The sequence below is a fragment of the Phodopus roborovskii genome, unplaced genomic scaffold (assembly GCF_943737965.1).
Source record: "Phodopus roborovskii unplaced genomic scaffold, PHOROB, whole genome shotgun sequence".
NCBI lineage: Eukaryota > Metazoa > Chordata > Mammalia > Rodentia > Cricetidae > Phodopus > Phodopus roborovskii.
In genome coordinates, this window is record NW_026126515.1 from 16,695,529 (window position 1) to 16,721,958 (window position 26,430).

Below are 26,430 nucleotides of genomic sequence, written 5' to 3' on the forward strand. Positions count from 1 at the left end.
AATACCAAGGGCCTGAAGCATCTCTTATTTATTTTTTCACCCTTCACTTGCCCAACTATGACACCCTAAGTTTTGGAAATGTAATTAGGTTCTTAAAAATGATATCTACACTTAGTTAAATTTTAAATTAGATTTTTAAAGCTTTAAAAACTAAATGCTTATACCTAATTAGTACATTTTTTCCCAAGATACATTTATTAATCATTTATTTTTTGATTGAGAATAAGTTAAAGTTTAGAAAAGTCTGTAAATATAAAAGATCCTTCTGCTATCACTGTACAATTACAAGAAGAATGTGAGATAGCACTTGCATCTTTATTTGCATTCCCATGTGAATGATACTTACCAAGTACTTTTTACCCACTGGACACTGTGCTAAATTTATTCTTGAGTGGAATATTTAAAAGTTTAATTAGAATGCTTAGGGTTTTATTATTGTTCATTACCTTAATTTTGGTTTAAGTAAAGTAAAAATCACTTCTCATGTTTTTTTTAAATTCCATTTATTTATTTTCTCTTAAAGAAGATTGCATAGAATTATCAATTACCAAACCATTCACTGTGAAGCTGTTTTGAATATTGATCTATGACTGTTTGTGTGAATGCTTTGATCACCCAATTTTGAAGGACTTTGAAAACTTACACAAATCTATAACAGAATACCTTCATTGAGTCTGCAATAGCCTGAGCAGGACCCAGGACACAACACAAGGCTTGACTTTCTTTTTGTTTGTTTGTTTGGTTGGTTTGGTTGGGTTTTGTTGTTATTTGTTTGTTTGTTTTTTTGAGACAGGGACAGGGTTTCTCTGTGTAGCTTTAGAGCCTGTCCTGGGACAGGTAAACCAGGCAGGCCTCAAATCACAGAGATCTGCCTGTCTCTGCCTCCTGATTACTGGGATTAAAGGCTTGTGCCAACACTGCTCAACTTGACTTTCTTTCCTTTTTTTCCCAGGGCATTAGTTTGTGGTTTTTTTCTCATATATTATATCCCAACTGCAGTTTCTTCCCTCCTCTCCTCCCCCAATCTCTCTCTCTTTAGAAAAGATCAGGCCTCTGAGGGATATCAACCAAACATGGCATAAACAAGTTATAATAAGACTAGGCATATACTCTCATATCAAGGCTGGATAGGGCAACCCAATAGGAGGAAAGGGGTCCTACAAGCAAACAAAAGAGTAAGAGACAGCCCCCACTCCCACTCTTAGGAGTCCCACAAAACACCAAGCTACACAAACATTACATATATGCAGAGGGCCTAGGTCAGACCCATACAAGTTCCCTGATTGTCGTTCAAGTTTCTGTGTGCCTCTATCACCTCTGGTTCGTTGATTCTGTGGGCCATGTTCTTGTGATGTCCTTGATCCTGCTGGATCTTACAATGCTCCCCGTCTTTAGTAGGATTCCTGGAGCTCTGACTAATGTTTGGCTGTGAATCTGACTTTCTTAGAGCTCTTCTAGAGAAGAGAGTAACTGAGGTTGTTATGATCTGAGCAGGATTTAGAACACTAGACTAGGTCAATGCTTCCCAAAGACAGACAAGAGAAGGGAATGAGCTGCTGCCTGTGGACCAGCAGGACTGCTTACCCATGTGGGTAAGGATTGTGAGCTATGCTTCATCAGATACAAGCTAGAAGCTTTATGACACTTACATTGGTCCATATGAAATACCTACGCTATCTATGTAAAGATGGGAGCATTTACCTCCCTCCTCTTTTAGTTGTCTCTATTGTTTTTTGCCTTATATTCAAAGTGGCAGGAGGAAGTGACAGCTGAATATACCCAAAGAGATTGACCTGATTGCATACTTAATGTGAAAATCTACCATGCCATTCATTTTTTACTTATTAATCCAGAATTAGGCTACAGTGGATGGGTTCCCACTTATACAACTTGAAAGGATTTTGCAAACCGTTCAACCCTTTAGTATCTTTGTTCTAATATTAACAAATGATTCAATCAAAAGGAGAATCATTTATTTCCTTTGGATGAGTATAAGGATTAAGATGTCATAAAAAATGGCTAAATAGATTGAGAGATGGAACCTAAATGAAAAGTTCTATTTGGAGCTGAATATGGTGGCTTAATGCATATAATCTCAGTACTTGGGAGGTTTAAGTCACAGTTCAAGACCGGCCTGGAATACGTAATGATTGTATGATGCATGGGTAACAGAGGAAGAAGACCCTGTCAGAGAAGGAAACAAGCAAGAAAGAAAATAAACAAAGAAGCAAGCAAGCAAGCAAACAAACAAACAAACAAAAAAAAAACACATTCTATTTGTAACTTAACACCATTCCCTAAACTTATGTGAAAGGAGCTGGGAAGATGGGCTCAATGGATAAAATACTTTTACTGGGGCATTAAGATCAGTGTTCAGATTCCCAGCAACCATGCAAAAAGCCAGAGCATGGCAACCTGTGTCTGTAATCCAAGTCCTGGGGAGACAATGAGAAGAGGGTCTTTGAGGATTGTGAGGCGACCAATTTATTCAAATCAGTGAAATCCACCTCAAAAAATAAGGAAGGGAGTAATTGAGAAAGACATTGGACATTGACATCTGGCCATAACACCCATACATATGCAGGCACACCCACACAGAAACACAGAAACACACACAAATACATGCCACAAAAAAACTTATAACAAAGTATTGGTTTATTAAATTATAGTTTAAAACTGGGTACTGTATTAAAATAATGGAGACACAGCTGTAGAATTCCAGGAAGTGGCAAAACCCTAAATGTGTATATATATATATATATATATATATATATATATATATATATATATCTGAGAAAATCTACCAAACAAATTAAAAGGTAATATATGTTGGCATGGTATTGGAGAAAATGTCATAAAGTGATAAATTGCACTACAAATGTGTTTTCTGAAGTGCCAAATTCCCTTCTGATGAGTAGATTTCAGTAGCATCTGGAGTATTATCAATCAGGACAAGTGAGAGCCAGTTAAATTTTAGCAAAGGTACTTCTTAATCAGATATTCTGGTTATTTCTCTCATGTAAGTTATAGAAAGGCCACACACAAGAACTGGATATATTCTTTAGACATACTTTATGGGCAGGGAGGAGAAGAAAATACCTTAGGTAGAATACAAGGAGCTTGACATTGTTTATCGATTGAGAAGTAATGAAAGTTACAGATGAGGGCAGTGGAAACTCCAGGGCACAGTCAGAATGTCTCAAGATAGAGAAGCACTCACCTCATTCTACTATACCTGCACAGCAGCCAGCAACAACTAGGCAGGGCAGGTTGAGGCATTTACAGAGAGCTATGCTTAGGCTTGCTTTGCTTCCCTGGAGCATAAAAGAGATGAGTGAAATATTTGGGCATGGAATGAATAGATAGAATTTATTTTTTTAGGAAGAATTATTGTGAGTTCCTTTACATCCACTCAAAAATCAAGTTCATAATTCTCTGCCTGAGTGAAATGCATGTTGCATTTGTCTTGTGGTCTATCATCACCTTTTTTCAAGTAAATCTGGGCATTCATTCATTTTGTAACACCTATTGATCCCAAACAATGTGCCAAACACATTTCTAGATTCTGAGGATAAAAATTAAATTAGATATGAGCTCTGATTCCTGGAACCAACCTCTAAGATTTGTGAAAGAGTCATGTAAAAAGCCAAAGTTGAATAGCAATGCAGAATTATAAGTGTGTATGTGAACTGTAGCAAAAAAAAGGGGGGGGGATGCATAATGAATCAATTCTCCAAATAGCTACTTTCCAAAGAAAAATGTTATTCATGTTATTCTAAACGGATACTTAAATTGCCGGACTTGGTAAAGAAGTCCTAGGGTCAGGAAATATAAATTATCCTACCTTGACTGATGTAACACAATCTGTTTCCTGTGAAAATTCATATATACATATATATTTATAATATATGTAAACATATGTTATATATTATCACTGTACCATTAGGCTAATTACTTTATTAAAATAAAATATATATTTACTTAATTGAGGTTGTTTTTACACTAATTTATACTTAGTTATTATTTTTCTATCTATAATAGATAAAAGTAGCTCTCTGTTCCCCCAGATCCAATTCCCCAGTCTTATCCCCAGCTTTGCAGCAGAACAGGATTGTCAACATTCCCTGTACCCACCCCCATCTCCTATGGATCCCACAGATCTTCTCTTTCTAACTGTCCTCACCAAATCCTAGCAAGCACCTCCTAATAACCCAAGGGGCACTCTTCCCAGGGTAACAAGTAGGCTGAAGGCTGACCTATATAACTTTCCTACAGCTCCTGAGATTCAACACATTGGCCCAAGTCTCATCCCTATCACTGTATCAGGAAGCCTCCTGTTGTCTCCCTTCCTTTTCTGACCCTATCCCCAACAGAGCACAAAGATCTCCTTCTCGTTCAGTGAAAACTCCCTAAAATATATAAAGGTGATCACAATGAGAACTTCTAGTAATAGGGGATATGGAGTCTCAACAGGCTATCTGTTGTCAGCAGGTAAGGCTTTCAGTGGAATTGAGTTGTTGGCCAAGGGGGCCATATGGAAATCCCAAACACTACTAATCTAAACATACCAAAATGTATCAATAAAATGATACTCCTAAGGATATTCTGCTGTATTAATAGATCCAGCCATTATCAGAGAGGCTTGCCCTGGCAGCCTATGGGAACAGATGCAGAGGCCCACAGCCAGACATTATGTGGAAAGAGTCTAAATGAGAGGTCTCTATAAAATCTCTCCCCTGAGAGCTCAGGGAACCCATGGAAAAGGAGGCAAAAAGACTGTAACAGCCAGAGGGGGTGGAGGAAACTAGGAAAATAAGGCCCTTGGAATCATATAGAGCTCATATAGACTGGGGGGGGGGATACGTGGGCCTGAAACAGACCCTTTGCATATATTATAGCTATTAGCTTAGTATTCTTATGGGACTCCTGACTATGAGAACAAGTAGGTCTCTGTTTGACCCTTGTGTCTGTTCTTGGGACTATTTTCTTCCTGTTGTTTGCTATGTCCAACATCAATATGATAGTTTTTACTTCATCCTATTGCATTTTATTTTGCTAGGTTTGGTTGTTGCCTCCTGGAAGCCTGTTCCTTTCCAATGAGAAAGAGAAAGGGAGTAGATCCAGAGGGGAGAGAAGGTGGGAAGGAACTGTGTAGAGTGGAGGGAGGGGAACTATACAGGATATATTGTATGAGACAAGAATATGTTTTCAATAAAAGGGAAAATTCATTAAAGTAAAAAAAAACTAAAATGAAAGAAAAGTAACTGTCATGTGATTCATAGCTAGTCTACCTTGGATATATTTCTTCCATTAGTTTGCTAAAAGTACTATAAAATCATTTTGAATGGGAAATTACAGATTCTCTCATTTTCAGCTTTCTCCAGAAAGTTATAAGGAGAAACAAGGAAGAAGGTAACTGGATGTCTTATAACCTTCCGCAAAATCAGCTCCCAGGATCTTACACCTCTTCTGACCTATGCAAGTACCTACATACACATAGAGAGATACATAATTTAAAACAAAAAGAAATCTTCAAAAAAAAAAAAGAATATGAAATTTACTGTGCTTATGTGATTCACTAACTTAAAATAATTCAGACAGACCCTGGATTAGAGTTCTGATGTTAACCACTGGTGGACCTGCTTGCTGAGCAGTTACAGAATGAAAGACCATGCCTAATGTGGATGCTTCCACAACCTTTTTAAGACCTCAAAACTCAATGCAAACATCAGGATGCATTAAGCACATGGGAACAAAGGAAAATAACTTCATAATGATACCCAGAAAAAACTTAGCTAGTTGAAGTTTTGATTAAGATTAAATAATGGGCGCTGTATTTAGATTAATTAGGGAGAAGATCACAGTAGGCAATAGGTAACTGCACAACACCATCTGTTCCCTTTTCCAGTTGTATCTAAGAGCTATGCACTAGCATACCGGGGAACATGGAGAATTAATTAGGCAGCAAATGAAATCTCCTCCCAGATGGCACCCATTTCCTTCTTGCAGAGGCAAACCAGCAAATCCCTGTGACTTTGGATTCATTCTCTTTGCCCCCTTGAAGTTTTGAAGGACCATTTTTGTCTGACCATTTTAGCTGCCTATTTTTAAAAATACAGAGAGCCTTGAGAGATGGCTTATCATCTAACTCCAGCTCCAGGGAATCTGACACAATCTTCTGGCCTCCATGAGCACCCACATACATGTGACATACACCTACAGATATATACACACATAAATAAATAAATATATATATTAATAAAAATGAAAAGTAAAAGTTTCAAAGTATAGAAATGGAGGAAAACTGTAGAGCTGAGCTTCAAAAAAAGTACTTGCTTCGAAATTCCACTATGAGAACTAAAGATAAATTTGATATTTCACATGGATAAGTGGTTTTCTTTGTTTGCTTCTTTTAAAATTTTATTTTGGACTTCTTTATATCTGGTTGGTCACAGGAGCATATTGGTCACTAAGGAAGTGGGTCTATTTCCTTCAGCTATTACTTCATAGAAATACCCTCTGAGACCTTCATAGAAACATGTACCTTAGTTGATTCCAACTCACATTAAATTACAATCAATATTAACCATCATAGCAACACACACTTTGAGACACACAGACAATGTCTCCCATGTGTGGACTATGTAAGGAGACCTTTGAGATGTGACCCTTCATGCTGCAGATTAAATAGTGTTTTGGAGTAAAAAAGAATCAACATAGGACCGAACCAAGCCCCCTGAAAGTGGGTGTCAGTTAGGAGGCCTAGGTAGTCTGTAGGACCTCTGGTAGTTTATTCCTAGTGCATAAAAGGACTTTGGAAGCCTGTTCCCCATGCAGAGATATTCTCTCAGCCTAGATACACAGGAGAGGGACGACAAGGCTCTGCCCCAAATGATGTGACAGATTTTGATTATCCCCCACGGAAGGCCACACCCTCCCTTAGGAGTAGATAGAGGTTCAGTGGGGGGAATGGAAGGTAGGAGGGAGAGGGAATTGGGATTGATATGTAAAATAAGATTTTTTTCTAATTTAAATTAAAATAAAAGAAGCAGCCTAAACCATCTCGTCTAAAGAAAAATGGTACTATTAAGGGCAAGGTATAGGCATGGGAGGGACACTGTCCTCATAAAAGATAAGTACCTGTGCACCTCAGATGTCTACCCCTCAACATCCCCAGACTCTATCTGCTGGACTTTCCAGCTTTCCAACTCCTACTCAGAAACCACAACTTACCACTCTACCCTCTCTGTCTTCCACCTGGCTACTACTGAGGTTGCAAGCTTGCCTTCCTTGATCCTCTCTGACTCTAATACACTATCCTGGAGCTTAATCCCCTACTATGTCCTGCCTCAAATACCTTTACTATGAGCCCAAGTACCTAGACTGGGGTCTCTGTGCCTCAGCAACAAATTTTAAATGTCTTTGTTTCTTTTATGAAGCAGTTTTATAAGATGGGTACACGATTCCTCTAAGCTCAGGACACCATTCTCTTCTAGTGTATCTCTTACCAGCTCAAGAGGTATTTTATTTTCTATTGATCTTTCTTTTCAACAGTTCCTTCAATACATGTAGATATTAGAAGATTTATCACAGTCTTAAAATTCTAAAGACCAAACTTTAAAGATGTCCCCAAAGACTCTTGTCTCCCACTTATTCAGCCAAACGTTATTCTAAGTACTACAGTGAAGAAACTTTGTGGATATAATTAAGATAATTAATCACTAACTTTAAAAATAGGAGATTGTTCTGTATTATCTGGTGAATCTGTCATCAGAACTGAGAGTCTGGGAAGGACTTGGCCTGCTGAGGATGGAATTCAAGAGTGGACAACAAAGAACCCGATTTATTACAATGAGAGATAGCAAACTCACACTCTAGAGAAGATTTATTGCAGTGACAGAAAACAAACATATACTGCAAAGACACAGGCATGAGTTAACCAGAGAAGCAGATAGGTGTTTACAGATTTTGGGTTTGTTATTCCTATAGTAGCTTAATGAATGGTTCTGAGATGGGTTGCATATTTCTTGTGTTAAAGTGGCTGCTTCTATCTCCCACAGCATGATGGACCAGATCTTCCTTTTATATTATTCTTTCCTGATATTTTATCTAAAAGCCCATAAGGAGGCTCAAAAGAGTAATGCAAATGATATTATAATGAAGCCAGTACCTTCATATGTGTGTGTCATGGATAAGGAGACCCCACCCCATACCTACTGCTTAAGCAAGAAGAAAATATCAGAATCTTCAAGGATGTTTAACCACAAAGGGAGCAATCATAATTGACAAGAGGGTCAACTGCTATTTCCTTGCATACCCCACATCTAACTGTTTATCCAACCACCTCCAATATTTTCACATCAGTTCTGAAAAGCAGATTAAGAATAACGATTCAACTAGGAAGAAGTGGTTGAAGAGAAAGCAAGGATCATATTATAGCAGAAAGAACATTAGAGAATTGCCAAACATGGGAAAGAGCATTGCCCCCCACTGTTTGTCTTAAGATCTAGGGAGTATATGTGCCCAGACTTCAGAGAGACCCTATGGACTAGAATATGCTTCCACAAAGAGACAGGAAAGAAAAGGAGACCCAAATCCTATTTTCAGGGAACTGTACTCTGCTATAAATTTTAATGTACTGAGAAGCTGCCTAAGAGCCCTCTCTTAGGCAGAGCTGGCAGCAAACACCTTGGTTTTAGTCACCTGAAACTCAAAACTTAAGTCAAACCTACATTTGTGACCCTCAGAGCTTGTGTTGAGCTACCAAGTCTATGATGACCATGTTGTCACTTCAGAGGGCCTTTGCTCTTGACCACGAGAATGTCAACATTCTGATAGTCTGCAATTTGAATCTAAGAATGAATGGGACATGTGAAAGGTGGTGATAACCAACTCACAGGCCCTCAACATATGTGAAAGAATTAAAACTTTACCAAGGGATGGCATTAAGCATTAGGAAGTGTTTATTACAATAGCAGATTTGAGCAAAAATTCATTTTTCTGAGTCCATTGCAATTATAAATGTACACATACACACTCATACACATGCATACATACTTATCCACACAGGGACACACATCACATTAAGATAATCACTCAAAACCATATATTTGAAATGGTTTATTTTCATTGTTCATTTTTTCTTACACTAGGTCCCAGAATCATCACTTCATCCCCAAAATAGGTTGTCAACCTTGCTATGCTAGGGCCTGGAGATGGTTTTATTGTTGGAAACCAGGAGTGAAGCACTGTGTGTCCCATTTGTGCTGGGGTGTTCCTCAGCATTTCACTTTGATTCTGATCAGAGTTGGCTTTCCAAAGTAGAAAAGTAACACTTCCAAAACCTTTGGCTTTCTTAGCTCAGGTCCTGCCTGTCTCTCCCAAGAAGAATGACCTGTCTTTCTCCAATAAAACTGGGTGACATGGTCCTAATGTGCTGGTTTGATACCTTTTGCCCAAGTTTACAGCTAGAGACACGAATGACTGAGACAGATTAAAAGTCTGATACTATTCAAAACCCTCCTAAAATATTTTAAAAGTTTCCAGTCAGCTCATCAACACAAGTCATATTTTCTTCTCCTTCCCCTCCATCTCTTCCACTTCCTCTTATGAGGTTATAATTATTATAGATGGGATATAATGGCTTATAAACAATGCTCAAATTCCTTGATCCCAGAAACTAATTTTTCTAAGATAAGCATCAACAGCAAAATGATCCTTAATGACTCCATTAAAGAAGGAAATCTATCTTTTATAATTTCTTAACACTACTTACTTCCCAACATCATTAACTCTCCCACAAATGAAACATAAACTAAATTATGGTTAGAGTATTATTATTCTGCAGTACCATTGCTAAAATGTGATGCATTAAAAATAACACACAGAAAATCCAAAGGAAATGTTTTGCATAATTTCAAATATTTATATGGACAGTTTCATTAATGCTGTTGACCAGCTGATTATCAGAGGTATCTTTCCCTTTGATTTAATTATTTGTCAATTTTTTCTGGTTTCATTTCTAACACTAATTAATTCATGTAACTTTGACACACACAAAAAAATCCATTAATTCTAGTTAACTTTTTACAAACAGAAATATTTTAGATTTTGCTTAATTTCTATGTTACTTTTACTTAATTTATATATTAATAATTCATTGGCATATTATATAAGGAATATATGCATATGCTGTACAGAAATTTTAATTTATTAAAATTTAATAAGCTACAAAACAGACTAGGTAATATGAAGATTTTTCTCAATGTAACATATTTTAAAATTTCTTTGTATGGTAATACATCAGAAAAGTGATGTTTACAACATCCATTAGAAATCACTGAAGTTGCCAGTCAGAGATATTTCACTCACAGAATCTTCTTTGTCCTATCCATGGATTAACATCCCATTAGCTGTTTCCATACTAGACATCTTTATAACATGTGGCAAACAACAACAGCAGCTTCTGTTGGAAATAGCTATTTTTAAGGACACCTAACATTCCAAAATACCCAAAACATAAACAAGCAAGGTAATCCAGTTGTGCCAGTCAATCACCTGGTCAAGGGACCACACACCCTCAGGCATGCTTATTTCAGTATTTCAGTACATGCTAATGAGATAATGTTACATTCTTTTAAGATCCTCTGCCCCTCCTTTCTCTTCTGCTTGTCTGTCTGCCTGTCTCTCTCTCCTGGTCTTGTAATTAGGAAACAGCTTGTTCCCCCAGCATTCATGCAATGGAAACTTTGTAGCCACTGTGATGAAAACAGGAAGTGCCCCAGTCCTTTAAGAGGTGGGCCTAGAGGGAGGGCACATTAGGTCATATGGAGCCCTGTGAAGGGATTGTTGTGGCTATTCTGGGATACTGAGTTCTTGTGAGAATGGCTTGATATAAAATTAATCCTAAACTCTGCGCTGCATTTTGGCTTGGTGCCTTGCCCTCAGTGCGCTCTCTCTCTCTCTCTCTCTCTCTCTCTCTCTCTCTCTCTCTGTGTGTGTGTGTGTGTGTGTGTGTGTATGTTCCCATCATAAGGCTATGTCTATGAGCCCCTCCTCTCTCTACTCTCAGACCAATATGACTGGCTGACATTTCCCTTTCAGTCTCTAACACTATGGACTGAATAAGTCTTTGTCCCTTATAATATAACTGAGCTTCAGATATTTTCTTATAATGATGAAAGCTCCAAATTTATTCAATTAAAAAGTAACACAGCTAAGTTATGCTAGATGTTTTTAACAATACGCATACATGGGGCTGAAAAATGGCACATCAGTTAAGAGCATTGACTGTTCTTCCAGGTGACCCAGATTTAATTCCTAGCACCCACATGATAACTTACAACCACCTGTAACTCCATTTTCAGGGACTCTGATCTTCCATTTTGGCCTCTGTAGGCACTGTATGCACATGGTACACAAACATGCCTGCAGGCAAAACACCCTTACACATAAAGGAAAATACACACACACACACACACACACACACACACACACACACACACATCTATGTAATTTTAAAGACATTAGCTCTCCTTTACAATCTTACACCTGGGGAATGGGGGACATGTTAAACTTTGCTTTGCTTTGTATCATCACCAGAATAAGCAACAGTAAAAATGATCATGTTGATTCTATTTCTGTCATTTCATTTAAGTATCATTTACAGATTCATCTGTTAGCAGGTATCTTTCATGTTATTATTTGAATTGGCCTCTCAGCAAAGCAATTATCAAGTTCCTTTATTACAGATAAATATATTAAAGCATTGTCTTATATGGGTTTGTGTGTGTGTGTGTGTGTGTGTGTGTGTGTGTGTGTGTGTGTGTGTGTGCTGTGAAGAGACACCGTGGCCACAGCAACTCTTACAAAGAAGATATTTAATTGAGGTGGTATCTTATAGTTTCAGAGGTTCAGTCCATTATTACCATGACGGGGAGTATGGCAGTGTGCAGGCAGACGTGGTGCTGGCTACATCTTGACCAGTATGCAGCAGGAGTTGACTATCGCACTGAAGAAAGCTTGAGCAAAAAAGACCTCAAAGCCTGCCCCCACAGTGACAGGCTTCAGCTAACAACACCATACTTCCTAATAGTGCCACTTCCTTTGGGGGCCATTTTCTTTCAAATCACCATAGGTGCGGGTACTTGTTGAATTTACAAGAATACTTTCAAAATGGTATTATTCAAAATAAATAATAAAGAAACTAAAATGATACTATCTTTTGATATTATCATCACTTTATCAATACCATGGGTAAGGTCTATGGATATTTTTATTCAGCATTACTTTAACATTGATCCCAGTACCTAGCAAGAACTCAATAAACATATGTTGCATGGATAATGACTAAATCAATAAAAAATACATTAGCATTGCTGATCAGTTTATATATCATAGCATTAACTATATTGAGGTCATGTGAGTTTTCCAGTGGCTTTAGTGGGGGCAGAATCCTATTCCATTTATCTTCCTAAACTCAATTCTTGATGGGAGATGTCATTCTGTAAATATGTTTCTCATACTGGTTAATGAATAAAGCACTGTTGGCCAATAGGAAAGGTAGTGTGAACTACACAACAATGACTTGTTAAATGCAGAATAATTTTCAAGACCACAGAATACAAATAGTGCAAGCATGCTGGGTGTGGTAGCGCAGGCCTTTATCCCAGACTGCAAAAACTTTTGTTTGCGTATTTTGTTTATTTAACGTCACTAGCATAGAACTGTCCAGATAGGCTGACTAAGCAGCCCCCGGATCTATGCCTCTTTCTCTCTGTCTCTCTCTGTCTCTCTCCCTCCCTCTCCCTCTCTCCCTCCTGTGCTGAGATTGTAAGTAATTTCATTGTACACAACTTTGTTCACTTTTGTTCTGTAGGTCAAGTACATCAAGAATTTTACCCACCGAATTGTCTTCCCTGCCTTCCCCTTACTTTTATATGGGACTCCTATTGCATAAGCCTCATCTAGTAGCTGATGGAAACAGAAGCAGACATCCACAGCTAAACACTGAACCAAACTTGAATCCAGATGCAGAGAGAGGAGACAAGACCAGGCTATAGAAATCCACAGAGACAGCTGACCTGAACAAGAGGGAGCTAATGGACCCCCCAGACTGATAGCTGGGAAACCAGCATTGAACCTATTCAGATTTCCTGAACATGGGTCTCATTTAGAAGGCCTGGGCAGTCTAAGGGACCTCTGACAATGGAACCAGGATGTATCCCTGGTGCAGGAAAGGACTTTGGGAGCACATTCCCCATGGAGGGATACAAGCCTAGAGGCAGGAAGGAGGGCATAGTCCCTACTCCAAGTGATTTGACAGACTTTGTTCATCACTCCTGGAAGGCAACACCTTCCCTGTGGAGTGGGAGTGGGGTTGGGATGGGAGAGTGGTCCGGGGTACGTGAGGGAGAGAACAGGGATCGATGTGTGAGATAAGAAATAATAATAAAAAACATTATTAAAATGCATTAATAACATTTTAGTGTGTGAAGTCTCAGTCAAAGTATCTGTTGGTTTATTTTATGGTTCTGTTGCTAAACAAGGGGTTGAAATACAAAAATATGTATTTACCTAAATAGCAATCATTCATATTTTAGGGGGGTAAATATACCATGCCATGCCATTTTGTAACATTGAATAGAGTGTTTTTGCTTATCTCTATTCTCTATCCACAGAAAAGTATGGTTTTTGGGTTTTTTTTTTTTTTTTTAAGAAGAGAGGGTGGTATTGTGTGTTTATCTGTGAAACTCCATACATTGCATGTATTTAGCATGTAATTATTAATGACATATCTAGCACTGGTTAAACACTGAGAAAACACAATGCTTTTCTTTTTTATCTGTATTACAAATAGCATGCTTGATAAAGACAAGAACCAATGTGTGCATTTGTAAATTTCTATAAACCTCTAGATTCTTTATGTCAGTATGAGACAAAAGTCTGTTTCCATACATTCTTTAAAATATCAACCCTACTCATGGAATTTTCACTTTATAAGTAATAATATTTTAGAGAGACTCAGCTATATGTATTTTGGGGTAGTAGCATTTCAATACTTAGCCCTAAAGCCACTGAACTTTCTCCCACTGTAGGTTTAGGTATTTTTAAAATGATGTCTTGTTGTACAATGAAATATTATTTTAATGATAAAATGTAGCCTGTTTTTAAAGATCAAAATATCTTAACAAATAATCCAAGATAATTTTTAAAAATATTTGTCCAAATGCAAACCATAACCTTTCATATCTTCAACTCTATCTTTGCATTTTAAACTAGATACATGTTAACATAATTGCAATTCTAACATACTCAGCATAATATTTACTTTTTTAAAATATGACTTTAACAAACTGTTGAAAATGTGGTGGTGGTGGCACACTCCTTTAATCCCAGTACTGGATAGGCAGAGGCAGGAAGATCTCTGAGTACAAGGCCAGACTGGACTACAGAGTGAGTGAGTTTCATGACCATGAAGACTATACAGAGGAACCCTATCTTAAAATAAATAAAGAGTCCAATGCTTCCTAACCTGGTTAAAAGATACAGTGAAAGTGTAAACTACTGTTAAAATACACGTTTTTGTAACATTTTGCTTCTTGTTTTATTGTTTCTTTGTTTAGAAGGTTGTTTATTTTGATACAGGGTCTCATGGGAACCTACATTGGTCTCATAATGTAATCCAAACTTACTTCAAACCCACAGTAATCCATCTGTATTAATTTTTCCAAGCACTTAGTTAACAGGATGGAGGCACCACCTACTGCGTTCCTGCTCTAACTTTTTAATGTAATAATCTAGGAATAGCAAAGGAAACCTTGCGTTTTTAGAGTGTTGGGGTTAAACAGGTCCTCCTGCATGTGAGGGAAGAACTTTGACACTGTGCTCTATCTCCAAATGCAGTTACAGTTTACTTTTTTTATACAAGGTCTTGCTGAGTTGCTCAGGCTGACCTTGACCTGTGTCTCTTCTACCTCAATTCCTCGGAGTACAAAATTGAGTTCTTTTGTATATATTTATTTTCTGATACCTTATCAAAACAAATATTCTGAAGAAGCCATGTTAGCTTAATACTTCAAGGTTTCAGTACATAGAGTCAAATCACCCAACATAATTACTTAGTCACTAAGTGACTAAGTCCTTATTATAGTTCTTTGTGTTGTGGTGACTCTCAACAATAAAATTCCTGTTGTTGCTATATCATAACTGTAATCTTTCTCATATTATAAATTATAGATATCTGATATGCAGGGTATCTGATATGTAACCTCTGTGAAAGGGTACCAACCCACAGGTTGAGAACCACTGACTTAGTGTACAACAGGAGACTGTTTGTGTCTGTGCACTAAAGAATTTTATTTCCTTAAAATTATTTCTGTATAAATAAGTAACATGTTAATTCTATCTAATAGAAAATACAAATTGGCGACCCTCCTACTCATTTAATATTCAAACTCCACTCACTATCAAAATTTCTTAAGATTTATTTATCCAATAATTTTCTAAGGAAATGTGTCTGTATATTATATATGCATGTATAATAATATACCCATAACAAATATATATTGTGTGTTTGTGTTCTTGTTCTAATAAAGGAAGAATTACCTTCTCATCTGATCTATTCTCAATAATATGTTTTCATTCTACATCAGCAAATGATATGTTCAAATATTCTTAAGGGATTTTTAAAATAATATCACATTTTAAACTACAAAAGATTTATATATGTATAATTTAGAGACTTCTTTATCATGAGAGTTTGAAATGTTTTATAGATTATTTTAGAACTATTTTTAAAAATAATAAGGACTGGAGAGATTCCTCAGCAGTTAAAAAGCATTGGCTATATCTGGAGAGGACCTGTTCCCAGGACCCACATGACAGCTTACAACAATGTTTGACCCCAGCTCTAAGGGCTCGAGTGCTCTCTCTTAGGCTATGCAGATACCATTGACACACACAACACACATACATTTGAGAAAACAAGGCACTAATACACATAAAACACAGAAAATAACTCGTTAAAATCACTTTATAATTATATTCAAAAGGTAATAAATAAATTGGCAATAGATTGTGTTTAAGAGTGTTAGTCATATGACTTCTATTGTATTGATAACTAAATCCTTGTTATTGGAGCATATGTATTTTTTTTCTTGTTGTATAGCCCAGGCTGGCTTCAAACAACTGATCCTTCCAGTCAACTTTCTTAGTTTAGATGTAGCAGAGATGTGCCACCATATGTAACTATTTTTAAAAATTAGTTATTAGCTGTATCTTTCATTTTAATAAGCTTTATCTATATTTGGAATAACTGAAAATTTTAATTCATATAACTTATCATTCATCTTTACATCCATTTCTTAATGAACTATTTGATATATATATATATACATATATATATATATATATATATATATATATATATATTCCACTCAGTACTTTACCTTTGTATTAAGCCTATAAAGATCTCTGCATAAATATTTATACAGCCATCTATAGCTTGTGGATGATCTATTAAAATAAGCAGTTAATTTACTTTCATTAAAAAGTCACTTGTCTGGGCTTCCATGTCATGATATACAATTTGCTTCAAGATGCTGGAACACATCCCATTGACATAAATGGTAGATGTCATGCTATCAAGGGGCTCACAAAGATGCCCCACCATTCCCTGTTGTGCTCCAGGTCCAATATGTTCCTTTTGGTTGCTCTTTAGAAAAGAAAAGTTCGTATAACAATTGGAAGGGTCATGTGATTTTAACTAGGGAATTGTATCATCATGTGCATATGCCAGCTGAAATAATTGCATCCTACATATATGCAATAGCTGGGTAATTTCAACCAGAACATCACAAAATGAACTGATGTAAACCTAGGGGTCTGAAACCCACCCAGGTCATTGAAAGATTAACTGAGACCTGTAATCAGGAACATGCTTTGAGGTAAAGTTAATTTTAGACTATCTGTCATGGCCAAGAAATGGCCTGTTTCTCGGTTGGTCATATATGTAATAGAAGGAAACCTTGATGAGAGAGAAGTAACAGGTTATAAAAAGTACAAGCTAAATATGTACAGGTGAATACCATGCCAGACACTGCCCTGAGTGTTTTTTGAGTACTAAATCACAAAACATCCATATTGACAAAACTGGTGACATCCGGGTGACATAGATAAATGGTCATCTCTGTGACATAGATAAATTACAGACATGGTTAGGTGATCAGAACAAGTTATGTGATCACTTTAAACACACATCGGTGCCAAGAGAAAGGTGACATTTGACCACATGCATTCTGTCACCATTCCCTGAGGTCAGCTCTCTCCGAAGTCCTATTTGTCCTCAACTCACTGATAACATCTCTGATAGAAATTCTTGGAAATTGGCCCACAATTTTCAAACCATCTCTTTATTTTCTTAAACACACCTTAAAGAAGTTACAAGGCATCTAAATTGTATCAATAAATAAAAGCATTTTTGTGTATTTTGGATGCTGATTGTATTGTAGATGCTTAGTACCAGAAGTGCAAAACTGAGCAAAAGAGACAAAACCTGTAAGACAACGCCTTAGAGTTACAGTTTAGGAACACAGTTGCTTGAAGTGATGTTTCACACATGCTACTCCCCAACTCTTGTGAATCAGGTATGTGAAGGAACACGATGCATCTTGACAGTATGTCACAGGACAACCTCACTGGAGCAAGCTTGAGATCACAAGTCTCAGAACTAATCTGAGAACCCAGAAATGAGAAAGAGAAAGCTGAGGTGAAACTCATCTGTATGACTGGAGATATGTGCAATAGTCCTGAGGTAGAAGGGAGGCTTGCACACTGGAAGGGTTTAAGAAGGATCTTTGCACTCTTCAGTTCATAAGCAAAATGTAAGGGGGAGAATGTGAGAAAAACTTCACATGGGATCCTATGGTCCAAGGACCCGTCTCTCTGTGTGGGTCAGTTTGACTATCTCCTCACTTTTTTATTTTTTATTTTTTGCAATAAATAGTGGTATAGGCCACTGACACTTGTCCTCAACAATCTTGTTAGTACTCTTTCCAGGTGCCAGATTGGCTTCTAACCAATCCCTACCCTGTATGGGCTGACTTCCTCCTTCTGAATGTCACTTTCCCCCTTTTCCCTTAGGCTCTGTATATTATGAAAAAGGAGTCCATCACATTTTACCTTCACTATAGCTTCCTGGTAACAACCACATTGTCATTCTTTGTTAGACTTTCTACTTCCGTTTTAATTGATGGCATCTCTAGTTTCTAAGTCAGTCAGAGACACACATACACTATGAATATGTACACACACACACACACACACACACACACACACATATATATATATCCTTCTATCATATAAAAATGTATATCATATATTTAAGGAGGAGGATAGAGAAGTCTCTCAAACCAGAAATCCAAGAATTGTCTCTCATTTTTTCCTCTCTTGTATGTCTAGTCACTGCATCTACTTTAATATTATCTCCTCAGGATCTTTAATTCTGTCTAAAATCCTTACTTCACAGGCTCCTTACTTTGCACCCTTCCTTGTATATTAGTCACCAGCAGTGGCTCTCATAATCTTCCCCTCCTAACCTTGCCAGAGTGGTCATTCTTATCTGCGATTTGCTCAGTCTCATACTGTCTTTAGAAATCCATCCTTGATTCCAGCTGCCTGCTATACCATGTAAAGCACAAGGCCTTCAGATGTTAGTTCTGCTTTTAATTTTCTACCCACATTTCTGGTCACTTTTTTTTTCCTATAGACTTTTCTCAATAACACATAGGTGGTTTGGCCCAACTATGATCTTTTCATCAGGACTTTCAACAATGATCCTTGGCCCTTCTCAGTAGTCAGTGTTTTAGCATCTACCATTATAGTGCATGTACCGTGAGTCAGTTCTGCTTCACTCTCACAGGATGTCTTGAAGATGCTTTGGGTGTCTGGCTGTCTCCATCAACGGAAGTTGATTGTGAGCCACCATGTAGGTGCGGGAAATCAAACCCTGGTCCTCTGCAAGAGCAGCTACATCATAGTGCTGGCACCAATGGAACTGCATCTCAATAAAGCTGCTACATGACAATAAAAGTGTTCTGAAAATGAATCCTTTCAAGGATAAGGTAGATTCAATCATTCCTATGCTGAATTCTAGAAATTTTTACCAACATTATGACACAAGAAAGGAAAACTTAGTCATGAAAAATTTTGTGACTTATATTACAAAAGACAAACTCACCAAGTAAAATTTAAAAAATTGAAAATCAGAACAAGCATGGAACACACCCTTAGTCTTAGCAGATTGGAAGCAGAGACAGGTGGATATCCCTGACTCCATACATCAAAGCTAGTCTGGCCTATATAGTGAGCTTTAGGAAAGCCAGAGCTTTAAAGAAAGATCCTTTCTCAAAAAATACAACAAAAATGAAAACTGAAAAGCATACAGCCCTAAAAGGATTTGAATCCACAATATATTAAGAAAATAATACAAACAGAAAATATATAAGAGATTTAAAGAGGTATTTTACTAAGATAGTATAGTTGGTCACATTTACATAATGCAATATTACTTAGCATGGGAAAAATGGAGTCTTGAAATTCACAGGCAAATGGATGGGACTATAAGAAACGATCCTGAGTGAGGTAACCCAGTCACAAAAAAACAAACACGGTATGTACTCACTCATATATGGATTTTAGACAGAGAGCAAAGGATAACCAGCCTGCAATCCACACCCAAAAGAAAACTAGGAAACAAGGAGGACACTAGAGAGACATACATGGTCCCATGGAGAAGGGGAAAGGGACAAGATCTCCTGAGCAAATTGGGAGCATGGAGGGAGGGGAGAGGGAATTAAGAGAAAGAGAAGGGGAGAAGTGAAGAGGAGAGGAGGGTATGAGAGAGCAGGAAGATTGAGTCAGGAAAAGAATAGAGGGGAACAAGAAAAGAGATATCATAATAGAGGGAGTCATTATAGGTTTAAAGAGGAATCTGGCACTAGGGAAATGTCCTGCAATCTACAGGGTGATCCCAACTAGCAACCTATGTAATAATGAAGAAGCTACCACATATGGCCTTCCCTGATGATGAGATTGATGACTATATTATATGCCATCATAGAGCTTTCATCCAGTAGCTAATGAAGGCAGAAAGGAACAGGCATCCAGAGCTAAACACTAAGCCAAACTCCTAGAATCCATTTTGCAGAGAAGAAGAAGTGATGAGCAAAGTGGTCAAGACCAGGTTAGAGAAACCCATAGAAACAGATGACCTGAACAGAGGGAAGCTCATGGACCCCAGTCTGATTACTGGGAAACCAGCATATGACAGATCCAGACCCACTGAATATGCATCTCAGTAAGAGGACTAGGCAGTCTATGAAACCTCTGACAATGGAACCAGGATGCATCCCTAGTGCAGGAACAGACTTTGGGAGCCTAATCCACATAGAGGGATATTCCCTTAGCCTAAAGACATGGTAGAAGGCCTAGGCCCTGCTCCAAATGATCTGACAGACTTTGATGATCCCCCATGGAAGGCCTCAACCTTTCTGAGGAGCAGAAAAGGAATGAGATAGGGGGTTGGTGGGGAATAGGGGAGGATGGAGGGAAAGGGGGCTGTGATTGACATGTAAAACAAGCTTGTTTCTAGTTTAAATAAATAAAAGAAGAAAGTATGAAAAGATATATAAAACCACTTATTGGGAAAAAAATTAAAAGATAAAAGGATAATAGTTTCACAATGACCTGATTTTCCCTTTGCCCTAGTACACTGATATAAGTAGTCACAGTTGTCATTGATGAGAGGCCAAGATATTATCTACATGAAGACCTGCTATTTTGTGGGAGAACCCTTTCCTGTGGACCCTGGCCTTTCTTTCATATAATGAGCTCTAAACTGAAAAAAAAAGGTTTAGGTATGAAATTTGCAATGAAGGAAATTCATAACTCTCTAGAACTATTCATACATCATTTCTAACATAGTTTTCAAGTTTATCACTTTTAACATTTCCAAATATATATGACTTTAGTCACATTTGCTAATAAAGAAAATTAACACCAAAATAGGGATAAGGTTGGTATATGCAATGTGATATTTCCATCCTTGTTTTGAGGCAGAGTCTCACTCTGTAAACTATGCTAACCTAAACTGACACAGAGACACCTCTGCTTCCACCTCACGAGTGCCAGGATAAAAGTATGCCCCTCCATGCTCAGCAACTCAGTGTAGTCTATAGTAGCAGGTATAAAGAGAAAGAAGGTTGGATTACAAGGACACCCCACTATCTCCAAAACTTCTTTAAAAAAATTACCCTGGAAATCTATTCATATTTCCTAGAGATCTAACATGACCCTTTTATTGGCATTCTAGGACACTTTGACTTGAATTCCCATTAAAGTTTTCTAAGCTTTATATCTTGGATAAACCATGACTCTATAATCTAGCTTTCTTACTTCTAAAATATCAATAATAATAGAGCATTTATGCTAGAATTGTTATATGATTCAAGAAAGGAAATTACATACAGGGTTTAAGAATGTTGTATTTGTAAAAGTGGTCATGTAATATTAGTTATCATGAGTAGTATCATTGTTTTTGCCAGCAATAATATGGAGATGAGGACATTGGAAAGATGGGTCAGTGGTTTAGAGCATTGACTGCTCTTGTAGAGGTCCTGGACTTTGCCATCAGACAGCTCAAAACCACTTATAGCTCCAGTTCCAGGGAATCCAACATCCTTTCTGAACTCCAAGATCATGAGGAACACACATGGTTCACCTACATACATGAAGGAAAACACTCATACACATCTAAATAAAAACTTTAAGAATGGGACAATATATAAATGTCAAATAAAATAATACCTAGCATTAAACATGTAGCTATTATTTTGCTGCTAACATTTTATTGGCTCAACTAGCAGCTTTTTATTATGTATATTCCTTTAATTTACCAATATTACAAGTAAGATACTGTTTAATATTTAGAAAGACATAGGACAAAGGCACATAAAATTAATATGTAATGTTGCTCTAAGACACACGAAGATAGCCTGAAAGATGGCTCAGCTGGTAAGGTTACTTGTCAACAGGTCTATTGACTTAGAATTGATTTCTGTAAGATGTGATGAAAGCAGAGAATGACTTGCTGCAAGTTGTCCTTTGACCTCTACTCCTTGACAGACACACACTCCTTGCCATGTCATAGACACCCACACTCATATATACACACCAAATAAATAAATGTAAAACAAAGATGTGATGATGGCCTCTCAAAGTAATGCCTGGCTTCAAAATAAGTCTTACCTGAGCATTGCATTCCAAGATTTAACTGGATATATTAGATGAGGCTAAGTTGTCTACACATATTTAAAATATCATGTTTAGAATTTCTTCCTTAATACTTTATAGTTTTTTATGTAGTTTACAAAGTATCCTAGACCTGGTAAGATCCAGTATTGTCCCAAGTGCCTGGAATGTGATCTTGCTCCCTCACATACATAAGTGCTGCTCTGTAGTTGGTCATGAACCCTTCATACAGAACGTCCCCTTTCTCTCTGAACCTATAATGGTTCCCTCTATTGTGGTATCTCTTTTTATCCCGCTCCTGTCTATTCATCCCCCGACTCAATCTTCCTGGTCCCACATGTTCTCCTCTCTGCTCTCCCTGTACCCTTTCCATTTCCTGTGCTTTTATATGGCACTGATGTGTTTAGATGGTCATCTTTCCCTTGTGTGGACTCCCTCACAGCACAGACCAATGCTTATATTTGAAACAGCACATGAAAACAACATATTTAAATATAGATTCTTTCTTTGGGTTTTTGTTATTTGTTTGTTTTATTTTTATTTGGTTTTATGTATTGACATATGCTTTGTGCTAGGCCCTATGCAAAGTTCTAAGAAAACAAAAATGTGAGGCTGGTCCTGTTAGATAAGAAGGGTCCAAATTAGCCTGATGGTATGGAGTGAGGTAAAGAGGTTGACTTGAGACATAGTAATAACTGGGTGGAGAATATATCAGTTCAGTGAACTCAGAAGTTGAATTATTTATTAATAATATCCTTATAGGGTATGAAAAATTCATATTTGTTCTAAATAAGAGTGATTTGTAGTCCTAAGCTCAGGAATAAATGTAAAAGTTAATTAGACACAACATTTTACTGTTATAACTGTATTACTGAGAAATGGATTACATGCCAAGAAAAAAATTGTAAGGAATGATATCCAGACTTTGATCTAAGTGACTCATGGAGGCAGTCAATCATGAAGTGTATCAGGCTTTCTCTTGGACCATCAACCAGCTCCTGAATCATGAGAGACTTATCATTAGTTATGAATGCTCGGCCTTATGTTTGTCACACTAGCTTTCATAACTTATTTTAACCTATTTCTCTTCAGCTGCATTTTGCCTTGGGGCTTGTTACCTTTCTTGTCTGGTTGGTAGTGGTCTGACTGGTTGACCCCAGACATCTCCCTCTCTTTTCCCCCATTCTCTCTTCTTTTGCCTCAACGCATGTTACTGTCTCTAGTCATATTTATAAAGGACATTGTTCTTTAAAATGAGGTTTTAGGTTTCTACAGGGTTCACTACATCTTTTCCCAGCAAACCCTTCTGAAAGAATATAGAAGTGTGTAGCACATGAATCAAAGGACTCGGTTTTTATTGATAATATTTTTGCAAGCATCCTTAAAGCCTTTTATATGAATGCAGAGCCAATGATTAAAATGCTAACAATATTAGTGATTGTATACAAATGTCCTTACTAATAATAAGTATTTATGCATTAATACTACAGATAACAATGACAAACATCTTCAACTTTACATTTGATGATAATACATTTGATCTATGGAAATAGTCTAACACATATTCAAAGAAATAAATAAGGTTATAAAACCCATGGGATGTCTATGACAAGAATGGTTGATATAACACTAGAAAAAGAATTAACTGAATGTAGAATATAAAATGTCTTTCAGAAAAAACTGAAACAATTTTTAAATAATGTTTACCTTTCATGCATTTTTTAACAGACATGAAGGAAAAAAGTAAATTATTGTTATTATATCACTTATCCATTAACACAACTAAATGAAGGACACTATCAAAAAGCATGGATAGGGAAGAGCATACTACACTTGTGAAGCAGAACAACGAATATGTGGGTGTCAAACATGTCTGTACTATAAAAATTAATTCGAAGAGTAAAGAAAGTACTCTAAAAATAGTCACCAATAAATTAAGTCATTAAATTTAACAATGACCCATATTACCTTGTTCCTTTCCAAAACTGACATCTATTCTTCCCTCTCTGGTTCCTCTGATTAATGCAACATTTATAATACATGGGGAGAGAATGATGTACAGCTTGGCAATGAACTGTGGTACCTAAATCTTGTAAAGAGTCTATAACCAGCAGTTGAAACTAAAATTAGAATGAAATCATTTAACTCCTAATAATGTAACTTCCCCAATCTACAGTAAAAAAAATGACTTTTAATCTTAAAACCAGATATGGGAATTGTTGCTTGAACAGACTGATCCTTGATGACTCAGTCATTTGCAGTGGTACAGTAAACTTTAGGGTGGTTTTTTATAGTAGAATTTCATTTACTTCTCTGATGATTTCACCATTGAGGAGAGGAGAAGAAATTCACAATGCATAGGATTGTTGTTGCATTTCATTTTATTGTGCTGCATTCTGCCCTTTTTGATTGATTTCCTAACAGGGGAAGCATGGAGCATGGAACTAAGGAGATGCCTCAGTGGGTAAGAGTACTTATTCTGCAACCTAAGGACATGAGTTCTAATTTCTAGCACCCATATAAAAAGACAGGCCTAACTGTGCATGCCTATAACTCCTACATTAAGGGACAGAAACAGAAAGAGCCTAAGAGCTTGCTGTCCAGCAGGCATAGCTAAAATGGAGAACTTCCTACTTAGTGAGAGAATGGTCTTCATGAAACATGGCAGGGAGCAAGCAACAGAAGATGTTCAACATCATATTCTCGACTCTGAAAGTGCAATTCATCATGTGCATGTACTATATGTGACATGTATGCACACATACATACCACAGATATATAAATGAATAAAAAAACAGAATTTCTGACCTTTGCATAAAACTGTCCTTAGTTCAAAGGAGCTTTCCAACCCAAGGTGATCTCATGGTACCAGTTAGTTGAATTGATATTTGTTTTCTGTTTTGTTGTGTTCTGAGCCAGCATCTTGCTAGATAGTTCCAGCTGGCCTAGGCCTTGTGCTTATACTACAAAAGCCTCAAATTTGTGTCAACTTTCCTTTCTCTGCTTCTTATGGTGGGTTAATGGGCATGTGCCACCATGCCCATCCTACCCTAGCTCTTCAGTGGAACCCATTTTACCAATTTCTCTACTCTGCATCTCCAAACAGCATTCAGAATTTGTGTGGATGCCAATCAAATTAAGGCATGTGCAACGTTACTTCCTAATGTTATAATATTAAATATAGGATGGGTCACTGAGTGTGGATATTAGATAAATAAGACTGAATTTTGAGCAGAAGTTTGTCTCATATAATATTGGAAATACACTACAATAAAGGGGAGGTTTTTTTTTTTTTTTTTTTTTTTACTGAAATACAACTTAGCTTAGTAATCTGTATTTTATGTGTTAAATCATGCACCTCTGCTGGCCACATAGATAATAAAATCTGTCTGCACAGTTGGAAACAGATTAGTCTCAGGTACGCCCACACTGCAATTGCCTCCCTATGGTAAATATATTGCTTTGTCTACAAAAACAGAGTGAATTCAAGGGCAAATTATAAGTGAGTTTTAAATTACTGTGCATTTCATATTATTCATGTAATTTTTACCACTATTAATTCAGAAAATAAGCAGCTTAATTCTATCTGATTTCTCTTTTTGGTAGGTGTTGGTATACCTAGAAACATAAGATATTGACAAGTACTCAAAAGAAAATGTAACTAGTATCATAAATAATTTCAGAATTTGTAGATGGGAAATATCCCCAACCTTAGGATTTGTATTATAATTCATCTGTTTCCTTACAAATGCCATCATACCTTAGGTCAGAGAGGAAGATGGTGTACTTCACCTCAAGGGTCATAAAACTTTCATTTTGCAATAGGAAAAGCAGCCATGAATCATTTATTAAACTTTAATAAATCTCTTCTCCACAGTACATACTGCTCCACTGGTTAACAAAATCATGTAATAGTTAATTTCAGATTGTGAAGGTTACATGTTTTTCAGCCCAATAATTTTAAGATGCTAAACAAAAGATCAAAAGATCAGGCTTAATAAAACTCAATAAACTGAAAAGTATAAATAACATGGGTGAAGACACTTCAAAATGTCAATATGGTTTTTATATGAGATTTTTACTTCTGCATAAATAAACAAGGAAAGGAATTCAGGCAAAGAC